Source organism: Sus scrofa, chromosome 2 (genome assembly GCF_054392235.1).
Source record: "Sus scrofa isolate SSC_HxYL_T2T_F1_AM1 chromosome 2, Sscrofa_HxYL_maternal_Yorkshire_Landrace_v2.0, whole genome shotgun sequence".
Taxonomy (NCBI): domain Eukaryota; kingdom Metazoa; phylum Chordata; class Mammalia; order Artiodactyla; family Suidae; genus Sus; species Sus scrofa.
This window is the reverse complement of record NC_139384.1, coordinates 103,392,107-103,409,151: the sequence shown is the minus strand read 5'-3', so window position 1 is coordinate 103,409,151 and position 17,045 is coordinate 103,392,107. Positions and strand designations below refer to the sequence as shown.

Here is a 17,045-nt window from a genome sequence, read left to right as displayed (position 1 = left end):
AAAATACTATCAGTTCTTAGACTGAACAAAATATCTTAGAACAGAAATTAACTAACTGTAATTTTTAAATATTTAAATAATACGTGGAACATAGCTATATGATGTGAATATCAAATACTACCAGAGAAATGTCTTCATGTAGTCATTAAGGCATATGAAATATGCATTTACACCCTTTAAAATATTTAGTCTGAATGTAATATATGTCTTCGATTTCTGCTACTATTTTATAAAGCATTGAATTGAAAGAGTAAAAATAAATTTTTATGGAAAATTCATTTGAAATTCTTGAATGAAGAAAGTAATAGAGTAATTTTTGAAGTAAAATTTAAATATTTTAAGATTATATTAATTGTGCTCAGGTATAGTATGCAACTTACTATTTTAAGAGATAATTTGTGATTCTGTTTATTGGCATTGCTTTCTCAGGAGTTTTGAATATACCTTTAAGATTGCAACAGGAATCAAAGTAGCAACACTTATTGCCCGCTGTAGAAAAGAAATGAAATCAATTGCTGTGCAATTCTAAGCACTTTCATTAAAGAAATTGCCAGTTATACCAAATGGAGGTCATATCACATACAGCTACTCTCAGCAATCTCTTTTTATTAAGCTACCCCATGATGTTTGGTACTGTGAGGAGTAGAGTGGCAAAGGAAGCTATTTGGTAACAAATGTTTTAAAATAACTACTAGTTTAGTATAAATTTGTTTGGGTATTTTTAATTTATATATACAAGTATTTATTGATATGACTTCTGATAGGGGTGCTACTATGGTGGAAGTAAATTGTAGTTTATTCAGTTTGTCAAATGGAACTGATAAATGTAAATTTCCATTAATTTTTGAATGGGTAAAATTATACATCATTTTATATGTTTTAACTATAAAAACATTCTTTGGAATTTTCTTTTTGTTAGAAAGAAGTATTGAAGCTACTGAATTATATCAAATATGAAGTACTTAAGTAACATTCAGTTATTCAAATAAGTTATACAATACTTTCATAAAAGTGATAATTTGTTAATTGAATTTAATCTAAGTCAAAAGTACAAAATCCATAGTTTATGATTCACTCATGCAGTTTTTTTTGCCTTTTGTTTAAGGTTTTAATTTGCTATTTAGCAAGTGTACTTTAAGACTAGAATTATTCTGTGATCAATTTTAATGTGTTCACTTTATAATAAATACATATACTAAAATATATATTTTAATGAAATTTGTTCTAATCAGCTTTGATCATAGATTTATTATATATGTATCAGAGAGGACATAATGAATGTTAAGTAATAATCATTAACATAAATAGTCAACATGTATGTTTTGCTAGTAATGTCTTCAGCTGTATTTTTTTTTTCCTTTTAATTTTTTTAGGATGTACCTGTGGCATATGGAGGTTCCCAGGCTAAGGGTTGAATCAGAGCTGCAGCGGGCAACCTATGCCACAATCATAGCAAAGTGGGATCTGAGCCACATCTGTGAACTACACCACAGCTTGTGGCAAAGCTGGATCCTTAACCCACTGAGCAAGGCCAGGTATCAAACCATGCATCCTCATGGTTACTAATTGAATTCTCAACCCACTGAGCCACAAAGAGAACTCCTATACAACCACTTTGGAAAACAATATTGAAGTACCTCAGAAAACTAAATATAGAACTACCATATGACCCAGAAATCCCACTCTTGGGCATATATCCAGACAAAACTTTCTTTGAAAAAGACACATGCACCTGTATGTTCACTGCAGCACTATTTACAAGAGCCAAGACATGGAAGCAACCTAAATGTCCATCGACAGATGAATGGATTAAGAAGATGTGGTACATATGCTCAGTGGAATACTACTCAGTCATATAAAAGAACAAAATAATGCCATTTGTAGCAACATGAATGAAACTAGAGACTCATACTAAGGGAAGTAAGTCAGAAAGAGAAGGGAAAAAATACCACAGGATATCACTTACATCTGGAATCTAATATATGGCACAACTGAAACTTTCCACAGAAAAGAAACTCATGGATTTGGAGAAGAGGCTTGTGGTTGCCAAGGGGGAGGGGGAGGGAGTGGGATGATCTGGGAATCTGGGGTTAATAGATGCAGACTATTGCATTGGAATGGATAAGCAATGAGATCCTGTTGTATAGCACTGAGAACTATATCCAGTCACTTGCGATGGAGGATAATGTGAGAAAAACTGTATCCAGTCACTTGTGATGGGCATGATGGAAGATAATTTTGTGTGTGAATACATGCATGTGTGTGTGACTGGGTCACTTTTTTGTACAGTAGAAAATTGACGGAACACTGCAAACCAACTATAATAGAAAAAATAAAAATCATTAAAGTAGAAAAAAATTGTAATACTTCTTAGGCACTATTTTACATTTTTATCATAATACTTATCACATTCTGAGGTACTATGTATTCAATTTATTCATTATTGTTATTGTTTATTATCTATCCCTTCTCGACTAGAATGAAAACTCCATGGAGGCAAAGATCTTCATATGCATTTCTCACTGATATATCCTAAGTATCTAGAATATAGCATGACATATGATACAAAATAAATATTGGTTAAATGAACTGTTGAATGAAGTAACATTACTGACTTTATTCTGACAAAATGTTCAGGTCTTCATGCAATAAATAAGGGCTTAGAAAAGCTGTATTTTAATATTTTATATAAATAGAAAAATTTAATAGGCTTATATCTATGTAGAAAATTAAAATGTTGAATAGACTTGTGGTTGCCAAGGGGGAGAGGGAGGGAGTGGGATGGATTGGGAGCTTGGGCTTAATAGGTGCAAACTATTGCTTTTAGAATGGATTAGCAATGAGATCCTGCTGTGTAGCACTGGGAACTATGTCTAGTCACTTATGATGGAGCCTGATAATGTGAGAAAAAATAATGTATACATGTATGTGTAACTGGGTCACCATGCTGTACAGTAGTAAAAAAATTGTATTGGGGAAATAACAGTAAAAAATATATAATAAATTAAATCCACCTTCCTGAAATAAAAAGTTAAAATGTCCTTGTTATCTTCTCCTAAAAATAATATTTTATTCAGCATAGTTTTAGAAGACTTAGCTACACAATTAGAGAAGAAAAAGAAATAAAAGAAATCCAAATTGGAGAGGAAGAAATAAAACTGTCACTCTTTGCAGATGACATGATACTATACATAGTAAATCATAAGGATGCCGCCAGAAAAATACTTGATCTCATCAATGATAAGGTTGCAGGAAACAAATTAATATACAGACATCTGTTGCATTTCTATACACTAACAGTGAAGTAACATAAAAAGAAATTAAGGAAAAAATACCATTTACCATCTCATTGAAAAGAATAAAATATCTAGGAATAAACTTACCTAAAGAGGCAAAAGACATGTACTATGAAAACTCTAATAAGACACTGATGAAAGAAATTGAAGGTGACTCAAACAAATGGAAAGATTTACCATGTTCTTGGATTGGAAGAATCAATACTTTTAAAATGACCGTTCTACCCAATGAAATCTACAGACTCAGTGCAATCCCAATCAAAATAACAAAGGCATTTTTCACAGAAGTAGAACTTTTTTTTTTAATTTGAATGGAAACACGTAAGGTCAATTAATCTCTGACAAAGGAGGCAGAAATATATTTTGAGGAAAATACAATATCTTCAATAATTTGTGCTACCAAGACTGGAGAGGTACATGTAAAAGAATGAAATTGAAACATTCTCTTACACTATATACAAAGATAAACTAAAAATTGATTAAAGACTTAAATGAAAGCTTGGATACTATAAAATTAGTAGGAAACATAGGCAGAACACTCCTTAACATAAAAGTAATATCTGTTTGGATTCATCTCCTAGAATAATGGAAATAAAAATAAAAATAAGTGGGATCTAATTAAACTTAAAAGATTTTACATAGAAAAATAAATCATCAACATAATGAAAAGACCTACTGAATGGGGGAAAATATTTGCAAATGATATTGCTGATAAGAGGTTAATATCTAACATTTATAAATAGTTTATACAGCTGAACATCAAAAAAATACCTCATTTAAAAATAGGCAGAAAAATTGAATAGATTTTTTTCCAAAGGGGAAAAGCAGATGGCCAACAGGCACATGAAAAGATGTTCAACATCACTAATTATCAGGGAAATGCCAATCAAAACCACATTGAGATATTGCCTTACTCCTGTCAGAAAGGTTATTTGTCATCAAAAAGAACACAAATCAAAAATGTCGATGGGGATATGGAGAAAGTGGAACGCTCCTACACTTTTAGTGAGAATATAAATTGGTGCAGCCACTGTGGAAAAGAGTGTGGAGTTTCCTCAGAAAGCTCAAAATGGACCAGGTAGCTATGAATCACTTTTTATTGGTACACTAGTCTGTAATCTCTTATTAACATTATATAATCTAACAATTCTAATCCTGGGTATGTATTTGAAAAAAAAAAAAAACATACTAACTCAAAAATATACATACACACTGATGTTCACAGCAACATTATTTATAGTGAACAAGATATGATAGCAATTCAAGTGTTCATTGAGAGGTGAATAAAGAATATGTGGAGTGTGCGTATGTTATATTCTACACATATATTCTCTATAGATTCATGTATAGAATATTACTTAGCCATAAAACAGAATGAAGTTCTGTCATATGCAGCAAGGTGGGTAAATCTAGAGAATACTAAATTTAGAGAAATAAGTCAGGAAGGCAAATACTTTATGAAGTCATTTACATGTGTTCATGTAAAAATAAAACAAATAAATACACGTAACAAAACAGAAACTGACTCACAAATATAGAAGAAAATGAACTAGTGAATACCAGTGGAGACAGGGAAGGGTGGAGCAAGGTAAAAGTATGAGATTAAGAAATATAAACTACTACACATAAAATAGATAACAAAGATATATTGTATAGCACAAGGACTTATAGCCATTATTTTGTAGTAACAAAAATGGAATATAAGCTATAAAACTATGGAATAACTATACTGTACACCTAAAATTAATATAACAATATTAATTGAAAATAAAAGCTTCATAAAATTTTGAAACTGACTTGTGTAATTAAATCAATATCCCAAGTTATAACTTTGCATCCTTATTTCCTTTGATGGACTCTCCCATACCTCCGGTGTCCCACCTTGCTTGCTCACAGCTTCTCTCTGCCCTCCCCTCTTCCTCCCTCCCTCTGTCCTTCCTCCTCTTTCTTTTTTCTTCTCTCTCAATCTCTTACTTATTGCCTTACCTGACTTTAGCTTCTTCATATTGTAAACAGTATAGGCAAATTCAGATTACATTAGGTATTTAGGGCATAGCATATTCATTTCTGTGGGAATTAGGTCAACATAGCACCATGTCTCAGGAGCCCCAATCAAGGCCTCGGGCAATATGGGATTTTAGTTCTGGAAACTATAGCAGAAAAAAAATGGGATCTGTTTGGCTTTGATGATCAGCAGTCTGGTAATTAGCTTCTTTCTGTCTCCATCTGCTTCTGTAGTCATTTGGCCTGCTACTTCTCTGCCTCACATTTAAACTAGATGAAATAAAGTCCGTTTGAATCTATTAATCATGTGAAAATAAAGCATATCATTGGACATATACACCAGTTATGTGCTCCCATACTAGCCTGTTAATGTGTAAAAGCCTCACCAAATGGCGTATGGTCTTGGCCTACTAACTAATTAGACAAATACTCTTCCTCTAACAGGGTGAGAAGTATTCAACTTGGTCTAGATTCTGTGAAATTCATTTATGCTAGTTTACTGTTCTTTTTCAGCAGTCTGCTAAAGCCTTTGATATGTCCACCTGAGTTTTCTAGTTTCAAGCACTGAGAGGAGACGGCTTAATACATGAGGCACTTTGGGAACATGCAAATGTCATACATAGAGTCATAAAATTATCTTTAGTTATTTTGAATTCTATATGAAAATTAGAAACAGGAAAAATACTATGATGTTTAATTGCAACCTGTCAAATATATTTCCTTTTAAGTTAGTCTTATCAGGTAGCTATGAATCACTTTTTATTGGCACACTACTCTGTAATCTCTTATAAACATTCGTGTGTGTATGTATGTACACGTGTGTGCCATATGTGTGTATATAACACCAAAGACTAAATACTGAACTTAATGACTTACATTGCAAAACCCTGAAAAAAAATGATGAATTCTTTGTTTCATGTACTGCACCAGAGTGCACATTTAGAACTCAGCAAATTAAAAAAAAAGATAAAACATTTATATAATAAAAATGATCATAGAGGGAAGATAGGTAGCAGGAAAATTGAGCTCACTAATAATAATTGATGTAATCTAGTCTCTGGATGAACATAAAATTTTCCAACACTTTTGCCCCCAAGAGTCTCTTAAAATTATTCAGGTGAAGTCTGATTCTCAGAACTTCAAGGATATGTAAATGTGAGGATTTATAGTCTAAGAGTGATGTTAAGTGCACATCTGAGAGAAAAGCATAAAATAGTAGGTTGAGATATTTTATTTTTCATTTAATATCATTTATTTGCACATTTATTAGACCTGCATTTGGTGGCTACCTCACAGTGAGGATAAGGGTCTCCAGCCTTCAGTGGAGCATCCATCCCAGAGAGGGGACATCCTGAGGGTCTACTTTGGGGAGAGTGACAGAGAGATGAAAAGCTCAAAAACATGCAAGATCTTTTCTCTGCATATTTGTATAGCATGCCTCAGTGAGGAATTCAGCCCACTACTCAGTACCCTTTTCTCCAAAGCCATGTGTAATTTTTGATTTCTATATATATGTACTATTTTCAAATCAAGTTTCTCAGTGCAAAATAGTTAGGTACCAACCTACACACATTTTGGTCAAAGTAGAAAAAAAAATTAAAAGACACTTGTTCTGACAGAGATTTTGATAAACATAGAAGAAATAGTAAGACAAAGACTGATTTCACTTCTACTAGGTTGGCAACTGCTAAGGGAAAATGGAGAAAATTCACAGAATTTTCCTGGGCAATTATAGGAACCCAAGAAGCAGAAGAGAAGAAGGACATACCTAATAGCAGCCTTGAATGAAGACATATGCTTTGTATATACAAATGAATCTGGGGGGTTAAAATATGGGATAAGTCCAGAAAAGCAATTGCGAATGAGTCTGGAAAAATAGCTTCAGGTAAAATTGTGAAAAGTCCTAAATGAAAATCTCAGGGATTCATAAGAAATGGGAAGTCATTGATAAAATTTAAGTAGAGGACTATTACAATCATTTGTAAATTTTGAAAATTTATTTATGATGAAATAAAAAAGTAAATCTGAAAAAGAGGTAGAGAATAAGGAAGTATGAATTGAGGAGCTCTGAGTGTGCCATGGAAGTGAGGATGGAGAGGAAGGGGTGGAAATGACAAGATTTAAAAAGGTTGAGTTGGAAGATGAGGAAGGATAGAGTAGAGATGAATTCAGTTTTCTAACTGTTTGTGGAGCTATTCACTAAAATAGGTAATATGGATTTAAGAGTGGGGAGAGGAAAATTTGGAGTTTATTTATTGGACTTTGTCGAGTTGCATTGCAACACACTCAGGTAACCTCAGATAATAGAGGATCTTGGAAAAAAATAAAGAACAGAAATCATATTACCAAGACCTGTGAAGACAATGGGACTGTTAATCTGGTCAAAAAGAAGGTAAATGGTATACGTGATTCATTACACTAATGCACCTCCATGGTGGAGACTTGGTTTATCTGTCACTCCTCTCATTCCTCCCTTGGCACTCCTTTTCTTTCCTCATATCTTCTTACATGATGTCATCACTGTACACTAAGAATAAAGAGCAAAGAAAACATCATTGTCACCATCAACTAAACACAATCAAAAAGAGTTAGTCAAAAGAACTTTTAGTAGAAAACACCATGTACCTGAGTCTCTCTTCCCTTAGCCTAGGAGACTCAACCTCTTTTGACTTTGTAAAGCAGATATAACAACTCAATCTGGTGATATACACTTATTGATTTAAGAAATACATATCTTCTCTGAATTTATTTAAAAAAATACACAGTGTACTATGTACATTGAAGCTTTCTTCACTTAAATCTTACATTTTAAAATATGGTAGGCAGAATAAAAGCCCCCAAAGCTGTTTACATCCTAATTCCCAAAGCCTATGAATATGTTATGTGACTTGGCAAGGGGAGATTAAAGTTGAATATGGTAGTAAATTGGCTAATCTAGAATTTGAGATGAGGCAATTATCCTGGATTGTCTTGGTAGGCCTAATAAAATCTCAAGGTTCTTTTATAAGTTAAAGAGGGAAATAAGAAGGTTAGAATATTGCAATGTCAGGAAGATGCAATCTGTCATTGTTGACTTTTTAGGTGGATGAAGAGCACTAGTCAAGGAATGTAGACAACTTCTCATAGCCAAAAGGGGGAAAAAAGCAAAAACAGATTGTAGTCTAGTGCCTTCAAAAAAGACTGCAGCCATATCAAGTCCTCCAAAGCAAACATAGTAATTTTGTGGATAATAATTTTGCCAGTAACATTATGAGAATGTGTAATATCAACAACTGGAAACTGCCACATAAAGCATTCTGTTTTCTCCATTTGTTACATGTAATTCTTTTACTGAATAACAAAAATGTGGAAAATAAGCAGACAATTTTAATGTGCTATTTGAAGGTATCATATTTTAGTAAAATTTCTGCATCACAAATGTCAGTATGTCCCTGTTAGTCAAATTTTTATTGGAAAGCCTTTCCACTTAACTTTCAGTCATCTCATATACCCTCATCTATGTAAACCAGGAGGATGGAATTTTAATATAGATACTATGGAGCTTTGTGACTAAGCAGCTTATGGTGGTTCAAAAATTGTCCATTGGTGTACAAAAATATGTCCTACTGTTTTGGAGACTGATAAATGGTAAATGATTTACCATGGTAGAAAAATCTAAAATAGCTCCTATAAGCCTAACCCCTAGTCTCATAAGCTTGAGTATTCCTCTACCCTGGTGTGAAAACTAAACCTAGTAATTCACTTCTAGTGAGTAGAATATAGCAATGGGGTGTCAATTCTGCTTTATACCCTTTTTGTCTTGTCAGATGCCCTATGAAGAGATCTAAGTGGCAGGGAACTGATATCTCTAGCCAGCAGCCACTGAGAACCTGAAGTCTACCAAAAGGCATGTGAATGATCTTGGAAATGGATCCTCTTCCAGTTAAGCCTCGAGATGACTGCAGTCCCACCCACCCCTTTATTGCAGCCTCATGAAAGATCTTGCACTGGAAGATCGAGTTTATGCCTAAATTCCTGATCCACAGAATGGTAAGATCATACTCTTTGTTTTAAACAGTAGTGTTTCCAGGTAATTTATGAAGTAGTAATAAATTAATTATCTGAAACACATGGAGAATAAATGCTGTTGCACGGTTGCATACATTGAAATTCAGGTAGGGGTTGTAACCCCAATACTTTGATTCTGTCCCATATTTAAAAAATGTTGGCTTTGTAGATAGAACCATAACAATTCTATCGTTGACTTACATTTTATATTAAAAAGTCTAAATATATCATCTTTTAAATTTTATTTTAAAGTTATATTTTTCAACCTTTAAAGACTCTGAGTGATATTTGAGCCAAATAGAAAATGGCAGAGAAGAAATGAAGGATGTGGACATACCAATTGTTAGACAAAATTATGTGGAGAATTTCCCAAGAATATTTTCCTCCTATCATACTTTGATAAATTCAGAGCCAAACTCAGTACATTTGGATGTAATTTTTTGAATAAGCAATTTAGAAGTTATTTTGTACTGGTCACCATGACACAGCCACTGAAATGTTTTGATCCCTGGCATTACTAAACTTTGTCTTCTTAAGAAAAAAGCTATAGAGCCTATAGTAATTATGATAGTTTGCTTTCTGTGAGTTCTTTGAAGCAAAAAGCCAATGAATGTCAGCACTTCTTTAAATTTAGGGACTTCACGTGAGAGGTTCTACTCTGAGGGGTAAGAATGCGCGGTGCAAGATGGGACATCTGGTCGGAAAGGGGGCCCATGGATATGTGTTCACTTGTTGACTGGACAGAACCTGATCACTAATAGATTGAGCCTTCTCTCCCTTGTCTGTTCAATCAAAACTTGAAACCACATCCCAAAGGGAGCAGCAATCTTTATTATATAACTGTTAGAAATAGGATAAATCAAGATAATAAGAGGCAAGTATTTTTACAATATAAAAGTGAGGGGCTAGGTTATCTATGAAAAAACTAAATATTTTTAAATGTTTTGCCTCTTTAAAAACTTTAGTTCAATACTTATCTCAAGGGTATATGAGGTTTATTGTAAGAAAAGATAAGATAAGATTTGTTTTGAGAGTGTTTCTAGAGTGCTGTGAAAATATCCTTCACATCCTTCAGTGGGTGAATCCAAGCCAATTGAAAAACCCCTTGGAAAGATTAATATGTGTTTCTTGCAGCTGGAGGACAATAATTGACTGATACCTGATTCACCTTTGAAAAGTACACAGCTAGATGCTGGCTAGAGTGGACTATGGGAGCAAAATAGTGAAAGTAGGAAAAAGACTGGAAGAACTCAAGTCCACATTTTCTCATGGACCACATGCAGACCCCAGGAGAAAGTCTGACTAGGTCATTTTGAAAAGAACCTTAACATGAGTTGATTTTCTTTCTGTCATAGTCAACTTCCATATAAGGAGAGAGGATGCACTGTTAGATTAAGAAGATACCAAAAAAAGCAAGATATTTCTTGTCAAAAAAAGAATTCTTCAATCTCTGAAATGAAGCTTTTGCTTGGGGAATTTTTATTATCTGAAACTGACCAAAACAACCCTTTGAAATATCAATATAAGAAAAAAAAATCAATAGAAATAAAAGTTTTACTCTTTTAAAGGGGTACACATTATTATTATATAATTTGTTGGTATTATATGGCAATGATTCAGTATTAAATCTTGACATTTTAGTCACTTTCAATTTTATTTTGCCAACTTTTTGATATACTAACTTTTTTAACTGATACAGATATGGTTAAGGTCAAGCAGATAATTTTTAATAGTATCATGTAAAGCTGATTGAATCTCAGGTTTATTTAATGTAAGAGCCCATAAGTGAAGTGAAAAGTTCTTAAATGGATTATTTCCTTTCAGTAGATGTTTACAGGAATAGGCCATCTGCAGAACAAAAAATAAAAAAGCTTCAAACTACAAAGGGTCAATATCTGACCTTTTCTGTACTAACATGGCTTTGAAGAATCAATATTTTTCATTTTCCTAACCTGAAAGCAAAGCACTATGTTAGTACCCAGAGACATGCTGTCTGGATCTATTATTGTGGTTGCATTCCTAAGGTACACTTTGAAATTAATAATTTAAAAAGCATGCTCAAATTTTTTAGGGTGATTTTTCTTTTAGGCAAGGAAAATGAAGTAATGAAAATGATTAGATTTTGGATACAATAAGGACTCCACTGAAGCTCTGGCATATGAAACATTTATTTAACAATTGTAGTATGGAAACATAAGAACATTATATTCACTAGCTACTGAATGAAGATGGACATTGTTTGGAAATATACTCTTGAAATTCAAGAAGAATTAGGCTTAATCCATGAATAGGTTTGTGGAAAGAAACTTCGCCCAGTTTTAGAGAAATGTATCTCTCTGTCTCTGTCTCTCTCTCTCTATATATATATACACACAGTCATCTCTCCAAATTGAAGAGGAAACAAATGTTTAATATGGAAAAACTATTGACTGGCTTGAGTACTCATTTGGAAATATCTGTGAATATATATTATTCCTATTATTTAAATCAATTCACTAACATTTGGGAATCACATAACCCAATGTGATGTTAAACTCGGTATAGAATGGTACAGACACTATGATGCCCATTTTGTAAGTATTTGTATATAGAATTATATGTGAGTACTATGGGTGGATATGCATAAGGTGTATACTCTTTTTATCTGACTTGTAACATGTAGATTTTTATTTTTCATTTCACAATAGTTGTTATATTTTATATTTTCTACAATGGGTGCAAACACACACAAACAACTTTTATTATTTTTAAAAATGGTGGGGGAGGGAGTGTGTTGGTTTGGGAGCTTGGGGTTAATAGATGCAAACTATTTCCTTTGGAAAGGATAAGCAATGAGATCCTACTGTGTAGCACTGGGAACTATGTCTAGTCACTTACGATGGAGCACGATAATGTGAGAAAAAAGAATGTGTACATGTATGTGTAACTGGGTCACCATGCTGTACAGTAGGAAAAAAATGTATTTGGGAAATAACAGTTAAAAAATAAAATTAAATTAAAAAAGCAAGGCTGAAAAAATTAAAACTGGAAATCTGAAAAAAAAGAATATAACCTTAAAAAAATTAGTGATCTTTTGAGAAGAATAGAACTAGACATTTTTCAGAAAGAGAAAAAGTTAAGCCAATTATAATTGTCATTATGATAAATGAATAGTATTATAACATATTTTGGCTACATTTTCCAAATATATTACTGTATTTTAGTAATGTGAACATTTTCCAGATTTGGCCAAAATCATAGATGTGCTTACATGTCTCTTCTATATTCTGCCTTCAGCCTGGATACTATCAATTGATTAGTGGCATTTCAATAGTATAGCAAAGGCAAAGTGATTGGATTTATCTCAGATACATCAAACTAAGAAAACTAGGGAGATAATGTTTAATAATATGCTGCTTAAAAAGAAAAATATGATTCATTACCTTCATTTACCATGCCTTAGCCATGAAATATTCAATAGGAAAAAAGAAATTCTTTTTAAGTAATATTTTTGAGTGTTTTTGATAGATTTGGAATTGTACATTCTTTCTTACTTGCTAATTTTTGAACATCTTGGAAGTACTAATAATTTTCCATAACATCCGTTATCCTATCCGTTTTGGCTTAGGTAGCATAATTGAGCACGTTTTAAACAGTGTAATCTAGCAGTATTTAATCTGCCCCCAAATAATTTCAAAACAGTATGTCATCCTAGCTGAAAGCAAGTGTCTTCCTCACATCTCACTTTTCTTTAAACTCCGAACCTCTGCAGCTACTCTGGTCTTTCCTTTCCCCATTCTTATAATTGTGATGATGATAGAAGGAAAAGGGGTGGAGTGAGGAGAAGAGGCAAAGCTGGAGGAAGAAGGAGGAGGAGAAATGGGGTAGAGAAAGGGGAAGCAGGAGGAGAAGAAAGAAAAAGGGAGAAACAAAAAGAAACAGACATTTAATGAAACATGCTTGGCATTCAAGTTGGCTATTCATAGAAATTATTTTAGGCCATCCACATAAAAACTGTATGAAGACTGTATTAGTTTCTGCATTTTACAGGTGAGAAAAATCAACATTCACAGAGGCTAAATAACAGTAAATCTGCCACACACACACATTAGGTAAAACTGCACTCAGAGCCAGTTTTTCTCCCAAGTGTTTCCCTCTTTATTGCTTTAAGTTTTCCCTTCCCTTTCCTCCACTCCTCCCTTTCTCATCTCCTTATTCCCCCTTTCAGTGAGTAAGCTACCCTCAAGGAGAACAAAGCCACAGGGTCACGGCTCTAGAAAATGGCAGACTCTTTCCCATCTGTTCTGGATTTCCAGCTCACACAGATGCTAGAAGTATTTTACTGTGGTTAGAGCATAAAATACTTGTGTACATTTTGTACCTTACTTTTGGCCACATCCATGGCAAATGGAAATTCCCTGGCCAGGGATTGAATCTGAGCCTCAGCTGTGACCTGTGCCATAGCTCTGGCAATGCCAAACCCTTAATCCACTTCACCAAGCCAGGGATGGATCAAACCTGCACCTCAGCAGCAACCCAAGCCTCCACAGAGATGACACTGGATCTTAACCCACTGTCCCATAATGGTTACTCCTGTACATCTTTCAAACAGAAGAAAATTTAAGTTTTTCATTTTACATTTTTCAAATAAACGTGCCAATGTTAAAGAATTTAACCTCCAATTGATTCTGCAAGATAAAATGAACAATAGAGGTAATTTCTTTGAAAATACAAATGTTTTACCTTTCTAGGGTCTAAGTTTAGGGGAAACCTTGATTAAACTCATCACTTCCTCATTTAACTGTTGAAATTCCACATTCTAATGTGTAGACTATTTTTTAAAAATTTTAAGTAATTATGAAATAAGATAAAGATAAAACTGGTATGATATGAAGTCATATACATAATTTCCTGAAATAGTTTTCTTTGAATTATCTTATTAATATTCATTTGAAGAGCTGTATTAAGCATTCAGGCTTTCAGTGATAAAATTTTTATTTATGTGAGATTTCATATTTTAAACATTGAAGAAAAATGTGTGTGCATACATTCGATCCATATAATTCGAGCCATGAAATTAAATGCTTGAGTTTATTATACACTGAAAGATGTAGATTCCTAACTGTATATATTAAAATATATCATTTTCACACATTAGCCATACCCTATCATGGTTCTTAACCAAATTAATCCAAGAGATGGTGACTGAAATGCCTAAGTGGTATGCCTTCTACTTAATTTTATTTCAAGCCAAAAAATTCCTTTGAAGAAAATAAACTAAATATTTATATATTATAATAATATAATTTTGCTTAATATAGAACTTGTTTGATGCCCATGGTTATATTGACATAGTAACTATTATAGTTCTCAGTAAATTAAAGACAATGCATCTCCTTCTTCTGCAAATTGGACTCATTTATTGAACTTTGGTATGTCATATGTTATCTGACCTACTTTTTATAAAATATAAATACTATTCCCATAATTATTAAAACTTACATTAAATTTCAATCAAGACATTTTAATTGCCACTAATAGGAAAGTATGAAACAACTTATTTAAAAATTTTTTTAATTAGTTTACAAAGAGTATTATTGAAAGTAAATAATTATTTATTTTCTAGACATGCCAGAATTATTATTTAGACCTGATACAAATATTGAGTAAAATAAATGGAAACCTTGAACCAAATCTTTAATAATTAGCAAACTTGATGAATTATTACATGATTATTTCATTATTATGAAACTGTACTTTGCTTTTTTATTAAATCACTTTGCGGAATTGTGAAGATCAACGTGATTAGAGTAATCAAATTAAAGATAATAATTCAGAGAAGAAAAAATTCAGTGCATATGCGATTAAGGTTAAGACTCAAGCAGATTCCTTTTATAATATAAAGCACTAGGTGTGAAAATTACAAACTAAAATATTTCTTAATCTATATAAATGTGTCTCTTCAGCTAGGTTCTCTGATTTTCTTCAAAATTGTTCTTTGGTTTTTGTTTTGTCTTTGTTTTTTGGCCACAAGTTTATATTATCCCCACAAATTTAACACAAATAACTATGTATATATATGTGTACTATTCTGTCTTTCTATATGTGTATAGGTATATTCAGACATGCTTATTGCTTATTCAGATTTACTAAGAATACAGTTAATCTTATACAGAAATGCCATTTAGTTTTGGATGATGTCGTTTATGTTATTGGTAATTGACAAAAATCAAGTATTTCACAGTTTAATATTTCTGGAAGTAGAAAAACCCCACTAAATCAATGAACTTAAATCTGAGACAAGGCAATAGCCACATTATTTTGGTTGTTTAACTTAGCAGCCCCAAACAGGGAACCTTCATTAGACACTACCATACAAATAAAAGCTTCTATAAAACTGTTGAAGCTTCACTTGGGAAGAGCTGAGCAGTGGGAGTGTTAGAATCACAGCCAGAGATTAAACTCAGTTCAGTTTATCCTGTTGCTTTAAAAATACCATTGATCTTATGCAGCACATGTGGTTCCTGGTTATTCTGAGCTCCTCCACTATCAAAATCTTCCCTGTCTTAAATGAAAACTTTACCCTTCCACATTAGAAGCCCTGTAGAGGTTGACTCTACCTATCTTTCCTATGCCATTACTGTCACCTGAGTTTCTGGCCCTTCCTATTTTTCCTGCTTCTACTCCTATTTTCTAATGTCTTGCTTAGGCATTTGAGTCTTCATTGTTCTCTTTTCATTCTGAATCAAAGCTTCCATGCCCGTATTTAACTTCTATTTAGAGATCCCTTAAACATGGACTTTATTTATAGCATTCGAAAGTAAAGAATAAAGCAGAACCAATTATGAGATGTAATATTCACTGGTACACAATTTCAAATTGTTAATGTTCAACTCAGAGAAAACTGCAAAGAATACATATGATGGACTTTATTCCCTCCACTCCGAAGAATATTTTCTCACTTACACTTGCCACCCCCATTCTTGCCTCTTTTTCTCTAGAAAGACCTGGCAGGTTCACATTCTTCTCTAACTCTCTTCTTGGCCAAAATGTCACAAACCTGCAGGCACATCATGAGTGTTATTTTAGCCTTTTGCATATACACGTATTATCACTTACCTCACTCTTCTGCAATTATTTGCATATATTTCCACCTCTGCCACATGATTTTGAACTCTTATAACCCAGGAATTTTTTCTCACTGGCACAAGAAATTGTTAAAACAGTTTTTTAATGAATAAATAGGTAAATAAATAAATGCTCAATTGAATTGAGTAAGGATAGAAAATCAGTGTGAGGATAAAAATCTATAATGGCAAATATGTATTTACCTTCTTTATGCCACCACCTACTTGTTATGTAAATAGCACATTTTAACCCTATAGAAGATTGATTTTAGTCAACAACACTTACACTCAAACATTTTATTATTAAGTCTTAAACTGATATTTGGAGTCTGTATTAATAGCAATTACATGGTCCTGTCATATTTTTCATTTCATAATAATTTACTTACCATCTAATACAGGTTTGCAGTAAGACCAGATTTCACTTTTACAAAATAAGAAATCAAAGAATATAGATTTTTTTCATTGCTTTTATATAGTGAAACCCCATGCCCATAGAAGAAGAATACAAACCTCATTACAACCCACTTCAAATGTATTCATCCTAAAGCACCCCTGGTTCTATCTTCTTTTATTTCACATAGACACAAGA

The 17,045-nt window shown here is 32.9% G+C and overlaps 1 long non-coding RNA gene across 9 annotated transcripts in view; it reads left to right on the top strand.

Moving 5' to 3' along the window:
* Window positions 1-12,365, top strand: part of LOC110259771 (uncharacterized) — a 548,103-nt gene extending 535,738 nt beyond the window's left edge. For 7 of the 9 annotated variants that reach the window (XR_014838230.1, XR_014838226.1, XR_014838228.1 and 4 more), the window contains one exon: window positions 9,107-12,365. This is a non-coding gene — a long non-coding RNA (uncharacterized LOC110259771). The remainder of the gene's footprint in view (window positions 1-9,106) is intronic. The other 2 variants (XR_014838225.1, XR_014838229.1) reach the window with 1 other exon arrangement.
* Window positions 12,366-17,045: the final 4,680 nt, after the last annotated feature.